The following is a 10,298-nucleotide window of genomic DNA, read 5'->3' on the forward strand; positions in this document are numbered from 1 at the left end:
GACTTCCTACTGATGGCCATCAAACTGAGGGAAAAACCAACTACCCATGAAGCTACAAGTAAGATGTCTGGCTCTTTCAAAAACTCCTTCCTCATTTTAAGTTTATTTTCTTAAACATATATACTCAATTTCATAGGTCCTGTCATGTCTTTGAAAACCATTCAGAGTTTAGTTAAGCAAGAAACTTCCTGAGACACAAATGATTCTGCAGGACTATCTTTAACCTAAAGACCTATGCACAATACCTTATGCTCTGATATAGTTAGTAAAGGTTTTTGCAAGCTACCCTCAACTCTGTGTTTTGAAAATACAGGACCTCTGTCCTTTTCCCATAAAACTAACTGTGGCAACAACTCAATTTCATTATGAGTAATTACAGCACGACTAAATAAATTTTCTGATTTACTTATTTAGTTCCTGTTAAAGATTTTTTCAAAAACTGGTTCCCCCAAGAATATACAATGGAGAAAGTATAATTTCTTCAATAAAAGGTGTCAGAAAAGCTGGACAGCCACATGCAAAAGAAGGAACTTGGACTCCTATCTTATACCACACCCAAAAATCAACTCAAACTGGATTAACAAATTGAAAGTAGATCTGAAACGGTAGAACTCTTAGAATAAAATGGAGTTAAGTTCCTTGACACTGGTCTTGGCAATGACTTTCTGAATTTAACACCAAAAGCAAGGAAACAAAAGCAAAAATTAACAAGTGGGACCACATCAAACTAAAAAGTTTCTGCACAGTGAAGAAAGCAATTAACAAAATGAAAATGCAACCTACTGAAAGGGAGAAAATATCTGCAAATCAAATATCTGATAAGGGGTTACTATTCAAAATGCATAATGAATGCATAACCCCAACAGCAAAAACCAAACAATCTGATTTTAAAAGGAAGCAGAGGAACCAAAAAGACACTTTCCCAAAGAAGACATATAAATAACTACAGGAATATAAAAAGGTGCTCAAAAACAAAAATTAATCAATGAGAAATGCAAATCGTTAAAAACCACAGTGAGATATCCCCTGTTAGAATGAATATCATCAAAAATACACTGAGATAATAAGCGTTAGCAAGAATATGGAAAAAGAGAACTCTTGTGCACTATTAATGGGAGTGTAAATTGATGCAGTCACTACGGAACACAATATGGATGTTCTTCAAGAAACTAAACACAGAACTACCATGTGATACAGCAATCCCACTTCTAGACATATTTCCAAAGAAAATTAGAATAGAATAGCATAAAGATATCTCCACTCCCATGTTTACTGTGACCTTATTCACAAGAACCAAGATATGGAAACAACCTAAGTGTCTATCAATGGAGGAATGGATAAAGGAGATCTCTCTCTCTCTCTCTCTCTGTCTCTGTCTCTCTCTCTCTCTCTCTCTCTCACACACACACACACACACACACACACACACACACAGGAATATTTTTCAGCCATGAGAAAGAAAGAAATCCTACCAGGAACAACAACATTGATGGACATAAAGCTAAGTGAAATAAACCATGTAGAGAATGACAAATACTGCATTGCTGTTCAGTCACTCAGTCGTGTCTGACTTTTTGGGTCAGCTGGACCGCAGCATGCCAGGCTTCCCTGTCCTTTACTATCTCCCGGAGTTTGCTCAGATTCATGTCTACTGACTTGATGATGCCATCCAACCATCTCATCCTCTATTGCCCGCTTCTCCTCTTGCCCTGTCTTTCCCAGCACCAGGGTCTTTTTCAATGAGTTGGCTCTTCACATCAGGAGACATAATATCACTCATATGTAGCATTTTTTCTAAAAAACCTCAAACTCATCGATACAAAGTAGAAAAGTAGTTGCTGGTGGGGGGAAAAGGAAAGGTTATTAAAGAGCACAAACTTTCAGCTATAAGATGAATAAGTTCTGAGGATCTGCAGTAAAACATGATGATCATGGTTGATAACACTATACTGAATAACTGAAATTTGATAAGAGAATAATTTAAATTTTCAAACAAAGGGAGAGAGAAAGAGAAAGAAATGAGGAGGAAGAAAGGAAGGGATTCTCAAAAAACTTAGTACAATGTTAAGGCACCTAGGCAAATATCAAATTCATTTGTGAATCTTAAACACACAAATTATATATCCTAAAAAAGTGTTATTGCTTTTACAAAGAAGTTCAGTGCAATAATTTCTTTTTTAATAAAGAAAAAGTGGCTCAAACTTCAATGTCCTTTAAAGGGAGAATGGATGAGTAAGTCACCATTAGTTAACAAACTGGAGGAGTTGCTGGGCATCTGAAGGTGGAAATGGGGCCCAGCATCCACCGGCTGCAGCTGGGCCCTAACCACTCTACTCCTTCTGGTTGAGAAGGGCTCGGCCAAGAGCACCCAAGTCACTCCACACGGCCTCCACGGCATGGCATGCCATCGCTCTGCTGGCAGATCCCTATTCCCCCACTGCAGGCCTCCTGTACTCTCCTGTTTAAGTGCATACCCCACACCCCAAACGACCCACAGAGGAGCGCTGGCAGGGCCTTAATCAGTCCCAGGACTCCAGTGCCTGCACCCCCACCTTCTGTACTGCATGGATACCCGTGAACCCCAGCAGCAGAGACCACATCCCAAACTCACTGGTGAAACAGGTCAGTGAACTATGTGAGACTGAAGCCCCCAAACTGAATCCTTGCCCAGAGCCTGCTCTGCCTCCAGAGGCATCGTCATCTGACCTGGAATTGCCTGTGGGCACTGGTAATCCCTTGAGGACCAGACATCATCTTGAAGTCAGACTGAGCTTCCTTCTGGACAGGAAGAAACAGGACAACTCACCAAAACCCCTATAGCCAGCCTTGAGAGACCCCGAGACTCTCCAATCTTCAGGTTCTAAGCACAATGGATGGGAAATAAGGTACTAGGGAGGTCTCTGCTCACCATCCTGTAGGATGACAACTCCCCCAGGACCCTGTCACAGGTAAGCAGCCTTCTTCCCTGAGTGAAAATGCTAGAGAACTAAAGGAAGGGGGTTTTGAGAACTGAATGACTTCTAAACACTGGAGGATAAGCTTGGGAGCAAGGCCAGGACCAGGACAAGGGAAATCCGCACTTCCTCTGGTGGACAACTAGGCCCTATGAGATCCTGGAGCCTGATGAAATTCTGTCTTTATAGCCCTCTCCCAGGGAGACAGGAAAGGCTCATTTTCTCTGACTCCTCCTAAACCTAAGATAGGACTATAAATGAATGAGCCTTTAGAACTCATTCTAAAGGCAATTCCAGAAGAGATGTTCCAAAAAGTGCAATTATCCAAGGCAACATCCTTGGAGTAAGTATATTATGTCATGTTCATTTCTATCTTATTCTCTAAAATCTCACAGCTAGTGCTTTCTACATGACAAACCACAATAAACTAGCATTAAATAAAGAAATAAATGGGGAAATAAGCAAAAGAGCAAACAAACAAGCCCACTTAGAATAAAATATGTCTTGATCAAGAGTCAAATCTAAAGAAGTTCTCTGGTCTGTAGCAACTAACAGGAGATAGTTAAGGCGAGAAGCAACAGCATCATGTTTCCAGTGGAAAGGCCATGATCTAAGACTCCTGTGCGCCAAACATGGAGGATGGTGAGAGGAACCACCCTGGCCATAGCAAAACCAGCCCAACTCTGGAGCTCAAAACGTGCTCTGGAGCAGAAGTATCCTGAGGACACGAGGAGGAGAAAATCTACCAATCTTCTGTGTTTCTATTTATAAATATTAGGATAAAAATTATTTTACCAGTGAAACATATCATTTTACTCAATAACCATAAACAACAACTTCCTTAAGCAATTATTTTGAATGACACCTCATATATGTATGTACCTATTTTTATTTGTACATATTTTTACAGACTCATTCCCTCTATGAATTTACCTATAAATTATTTCTCAGTTCCCTCATGATGGAAGACATAATTATAAGTGTCTATTATTCACATAAGCCAAGAAATGTTCGCCAAATTTTTATATCACATATAAACACATATCATAAAACTTAACCTCTGCTTATCCAGATATGAAAAACAGCTTTTAGACATGATGTGACATTAATTACCCAAAATACAAATATTTTTAAATAAATGCTAACAGAAAATGTGACATTTTGTGAATTTTAAAAAATCTTTCTGAAGCTTTGCTACACAGTTAATTCTCCCACACATGAGCCTTTGAAAACATTAATAATGAAAATGCCAGCTGAATATTAAATACTTTCATTAGGCAACAACAGTATATACTGTTAATATTCCAAATGTAAAAGATTAATAATTCACCAGCTGCACAAACATTTCACTGATTCATTCAAAACATTTATTAACCACCAGCTGCATCTGCCAGGTATTCACCTGAAGTGCTGGGAATTTAAAAGTGAACATGCTAGTCAAGATCTTATCACCACTACTATGCAGCTTACACTCTAATGGTGGAAACTGTCAATAAATAAATATAAAAGAAAATGTCAAATCACGGTAAGTGTTGTGACAAATAAGATGAAATGATTATCACAGCCAGCTCTTCTGGGATAACACTAAAATAAGACCTGAAAAAAAATTAAAATGAGACCTGAATTTTAAGAGGGAACAGACACTAAAGGTCCAGGAAAAGAGGGTTGTAGATAGAACAGCAATTTCAAGGGCCCTAAAATGGGAATGAACTTGTAGTACCTGAGAAAAAGGAAGAACTATACTCTGAACAAAGGTAAACATGGCAGAGATGAGCTAAGGAGAGGTCATCTTAGGTAGAACCTGCTAAGATAAATACTTTTGACTATAGGCACAGTGACTTCTTGTTTTGCTTCCAATTTTATTAAAGGAAATTAAGACATATGTGAGAAAAGCAAAATGGATCCTGATATCTTTATTATCCAGCTTCAACAATTATTAATTTGTAGCTGGTCTTGCTTAATCTGTACTTTTACTTATTCCCTACCTACTCCTCAGACATCATTTCATTTTAGTATGTATCTCTAAAAGATAAGGACTCTTATAAATATAACCACAATCAATATTATCACCATTATACATTATTTTCAATAATAATTTATTACTATCATCAACTATGTAGATAAGTGTTCAAATTTCCCTGTGTATCATTTTCTGAAAAAGTTTACTGGTTCAAATCAGTATCAAAATAAGGCCCAGACATTGCAATTAATGTTTCCTGACACTTTAAATCTATAAACCATTGTTCCTTTATTTTTTTCACCTGTAATTTATTTGTTGAAAAAACTGAGTCCTACAAGATTTTCCAATTCTGGATTTCCTGACTGGACCTCCCTGTGTCACTTAACATGTTCTTCTGTCTCCTGTATTTCCTATAAACTGGTAGTGAGATAAGGTTTAATCAGATTCAGGTTAGAATTTCAAACAAGACTGCTTCATAGTTTATGCTACGTACGCTAAACAGGAGGTAGATAAATATATAGTATACTCTCTCTGTCTCTGTCTCTCTGTCTGTCTGTCTGTCTCTCTCTATATATATATATATGCTGTGCTGTGTTTAGTCACTCAGTGGTGTCCAACTCTTTGCAACCCCGTGGACTGTAGCCCATCAGGCTCCTCTGTCCATGGGGATTTTCCAAGCAAGAACACTGGAGTGGGTTGCCATGCCTTCCTCCAGGGGATCTTCTCAACCCAGGGATTGAACCCAGGTCTCCCACATGGCAGGCAGATTCTTTACCAGCTGAGCTACCAGGGAAGTCTATAAATATATATATATGCAACCAGTGTTAATTACTTAGATCTATTATAATATTTCATTAAGAGTTGTAAAATGCTGATGACTATAATTCTATCATTCCTTCTTTATCAGCTGAAATATTTCTGTAAAAAATTTTCTTCATCAATTTTATGGTTAACAGTACAGGAAAAGTAAAATAAATACTTGATTTTCTTTATATTCAAGTTTTACAAATAATAAGATGGTTGCCTAGCATATGGATGATTTTAAGCAGGGAAGGTTTTTTTTTTTTTTTTTTAAGCAGGGAAGGTTTTAAAGATCATTCTGAATATCATTGGAGAACAGAGTGAAATATAAGAAAGAGTGAAAGCAGAGATATCACCTAGGAGGCTCCTGCACTATTCTAAACAAATGATGATAGATTATACTAGGTTGGTGGAGAAGATGAGAGAAGTAGATAGATTTAAGATCTATCTGGAATGTAAAATCTATAGAATTTGCTGCTAAGTGTATATATAAGGTAGGGAATGAAAGAAATTAAGAATAAGTCCTAGATTTTTGGCCTGAACAACTTGTTATGGGAAACGCTAAGGGATGCACAGATTTAGAAATCAAAATCATCTAGGTAATGATATGGATGAAATTCAGTCAATATTTACTCAACTTATTATTGGTTTTTTTTTTCTTCCTTATCCTAGCTGCAGATAATCAAAATTTTCAGCAAAGAGAAATAAAATACTGTTATTTGTTGTTTTCTATAAATAATATTTCTGCTCAAAAATAATATAAATTCCTACTTTTTTTCTTAGAAAATTCATTTTCTCACCATATCCCTTCATACATACATCAACAAAGAATACACTGGGTTAAAAATTTCAAAGAATAGTATTAAATATTATTTTAACCCACATTTATTATCAATCTTTTATATTTTCTAATGTGTATGCTATGCTGTACTAAGTCATTTCAGTCCTGTCCAACTCTTGGCAACTCCATGGACCATAGACTGCCTGGCTCCTCTGTCCATGGGACTCTCCAGACAAGAACAGAGTGGGTTTCCATGCCCTCCTCCAGGAGATCTCCCCGACCCAGGGATTAAAACCATGTTTCTTTAGTCTCCTGCATTGAATTCTTTACCACCAACGCCATCTGGGAAGCCCATATCATCTAATCAGTTCAGCTCAGTCGCTTAGTCATGTCTGACTCTCTGCGACCCCATGAACCGCAGCACGCCAGGCCTCCCTGTCCATCACCAACTCCCGGAGTTTACTCAAACTCATGCCCATCGAGTTGGTGATGCCATCCAGCCATCTCATCCTCTGTCATCCCCTTCTCCTCCTGCCCCCAATCCCTCCCAGCATCAGGGTCTTTTCCAATGAGTCAACTCTTCGCATGAGGTGGCCAAAGTTTTGGAGTTTCAGCTTCAGCATCCATCCTTCCAATGAACACCCAGGACTGATCTCCTTTAGGATGGACTAGTTGGATCTCCTTGCAGTCCAAGGGACTCTCAAGAGTCTTCTCCACACCACAGTTCAAGAGCATCAATTCTTCGGCGTTCAGCTTTCTTCACAGTCCAACTCTCACATCCATACATGATTACTGGAAAAACCATAGTCTTGACTAGATGGACCTTTGTTGGCAAAGTAATGTCTCTGCTTTTTAATATGCTATCTAGGTTGGTCATAACTTTCCTTCCAAGGAGTAAGCGTCTTTTAATTTTATGGCTGCAATCACCATCTGCAGTGATTTTGGAGCCCAGAAAAATAAAGTCTGACATTATTTCCACTGTTTCCCTATCTATTTGCCATGAAGCGATGGGACCAGATGCCATGATCTTAATTTTGTTGAGCTTTAAGTCAACTTTTTCACTCTCCTCTGTCACTTTGATCAAGAGGCTTTTTAGTTCCTCTTCACTTTCTGCCATAAGGGTGGTGTCATCTGCATAGGTCACCACAAATAAGGAATATACAGAGTCAGGATACAGAAAAAATGAGAAACAGATTAAAAACATTACCATTTAATAAGTTATAATGAATTAACCTTGGGGGAATATTTCACTTTTTAGATGCTAATTTTCCAATCTCCCATTTCTATGTGAGTAATAATAATTCAAATTGTCCTGCTGTTTTCCCTTGCCTCTTTCTACAAAGGAAGATGTGGAATGTTTAAGAGAGAAGAGAGAGAAAAGAGTCTAACCTTAACATTTCATCAATAACAAAAATAATTAAAATTATCTTCTAAATGACAAGATTTCTAGATATATTATCTAAATTTTCACACAGGAAAGGAATGTCAGATGTGTCACAAACTATTTCTATATATAGAACTTTTAGAATGTTATTCCATTTCGATAATATACATCTACAAAATATCTGATTACCTAGTGAGTTAACAAATAACTCCTTTCATAATGTGTTATTCATATACATATTGTATTTCTCGATAATAGTTTACCAATGCTTTTGATCTCCATTAGGTCTTATAACTACGTGTAAATACAGCTTATTTAAAAGGAACTGGGTTCCAAAATAGAATGTCTTTCTTTTTAATATGCAAATAATAGCTCTGGGTTATAGTTTCCAGCCTCAACCAGTGTCTTATTAACTGGACTTTACTGTACTACTCAGAAGAAGTAAAAGAAACAGTTTTTCCAGCTACAAATCAAAGTATAAAGATAGAAAATAGTATAAGCACAAATATAATTCCAAAAATTACCAATGCAGATCAAATATCTCTTAATTAGAAAGAGAGATATCCTGAACCTACAGGGAACTGATGAAAGAAAGGAGTCTGCCCATGACATTTTTGTACCTGTTTTATATCCCTAGATATGTTCCAATGTCTCCTGGTTTACAGTTCAGGGGAACTTGAATAGAATTTGTATCCTGCTATTGTGTGAAAACTATATAAATCTCAATTATGTTGAACTGGTTCATAGTGCTTTTTAGTCTACTACATCCTTCCGCTTTTCTGTCTATTCATTCTATTAATTATTGAGAGTTTGATATTGAAACTCCAACTAGAAATCTTTATCTTTTTTAAAAAATAATTGCAATATATACTGAAACTGTATGTAACCTTGTTTGGTATTTTCCAAGTATCCTATAAATGTGTTATCATACTTTAAACAAGAAAAGAAGGAAGGAGTCTGAGTTCATTTAGAAAAGCAAAGCCATTAAAATAAATAATAAAAAACCTTCAACATAATGTATACACTGAAAGCGAAAGTGGCTCAGTTGTGTCCAACTCTTTGCGACCCCACAGACTATACAGTTCATAGAGTTCTCCAGGCCAGAATGCTGGAGTGGGTAGCCTTTCCCTTCTCCAGGGCATCTTCCCAACCCAGAGATCAAACCCAGGTCTCCCACATTGCAGGCACATTCTTTACCAGCTTAGCCACAAGGGAGGCCCAATGTATATATTAAAATACATAAAATAATTCTATTATCCCATGCACAGCTATAAAATATTTTGAATTCTGAGATAAAATTTTCCCTTAGGTACTACATTTTATCTTACTTTTAAATGCTTTTCTTGACACTTATTTTTAAAGAAACGTAATTAAGTGCTCTGTGATTCTGTGTATTTTTCTTACTCAGAATCATGATGAATGTTTTAATGCAAATCAGTTCCATCAACATCTTTACAGATGACAAATTGTATTTTGAATATAAATTATTCAAAAATGCATAGTCAGAAGATTTCTAAACAGCTTGTTTAAATATAGAATGCACAAATTTCAGACAATGTATCTATTCATTATCTGTAATACAAAACAGGTCCTTTTATTTATGTATGTGACATAAGACTAACTTACTTAGTCTTAAATTTCTTTATTGCTCTACCTTCTCCATGTAAAAGATCACATTTTTTCCCATATCTATTTCATTCCCACTGGCTCCCTCTTGGTAAAATTTTCCCTATGTTTCTTTTTTTTCATTCTCCTTATCTAGACGCTAAGACTTCCCCAATGTAAATAACTGACAGTTTGTTTCTTCATTAACTTTCTAATACATTATCCTTAATCTGAGTAAGGTGAGAAACAGGGTTATGGGCTAGCTTGAAAATCAGCAAGCCACATATTTTCATTCCTTTAACCTTTCTGATTACTATTTCTTTGAAGAAGTGAAGTGAAGTCACTTAGTTGTGTCTGACTCTTTGCAACCCCATGGACTGTATGTAGCCTACCAGACTCCTCCGTCCATGGGATTTTCTAGGCGGGAATACTGGAGTAGATCTCCATTTCCTTCTTCAGGGGATCTTCCCAACCCAGGGATGGAACCCGGATCTCCTGCATTGCAGACAGATGCTTTACCATCTGAGCCACCAGGCTATTTCTTTGATTTCCTCTCAAAAGGACTCTGCTTTGTCCTACCCTTAATTATAAAGAAATAGTGCAACATAGTTTCTGAGGAGTTGGTTAGAATGTCATCCTAATTACTTGAAATAAGCAGAGATGCAGATCCAGAATTTCAAAGATTATCTGATCCTGGGGGAAAACTGTTCTCTTGTTTTAGGTTGATTAGCAGCAGGACGAAAAGGCAGTACCACCATGAGATGTATGTTTTCCAAGCAAACCAGATAGATTTGGTTTCATCAAGTAAACCAG

At 37.0% G+C, this 10,298-nt stretch overlaps 1 protein-coding gene and 1 pseudogene across 3 annotated transcripts in view; one reads left to right on the forward strand and one right to left on the reverse strand.

Annotated features, from left to right (window-relative positions):
• Positions 1 to 10,298, reverse strand: part of NUBPL (nucleotide binding protein like) — a 229,357-nt gene that overhangs the window by 76,406 nt on the left and 142,653 nt on the right. The window lies entirely within an intron of this gene.
• LOC122419771 lies at positions 2,288 to 3,143 on the forward strand (annotated as a pseudogene).

The sequence above is a fragment of the Cervus canadensis genome, chromosome 17 (assembly GCF_019320065.1).
Source record: "Cervus canadensis isolate Bull #8, Minnesota chromosome 17, ASM1932006v1, whole genome shotgun sequence".
Taxonomy (NCBI): domain Eukaryota; kingdom Metazoa; phylum Chordata; class Mammalia; order Artiodactyla; family Cervidae; genus Cervus; species Cervus canadensis.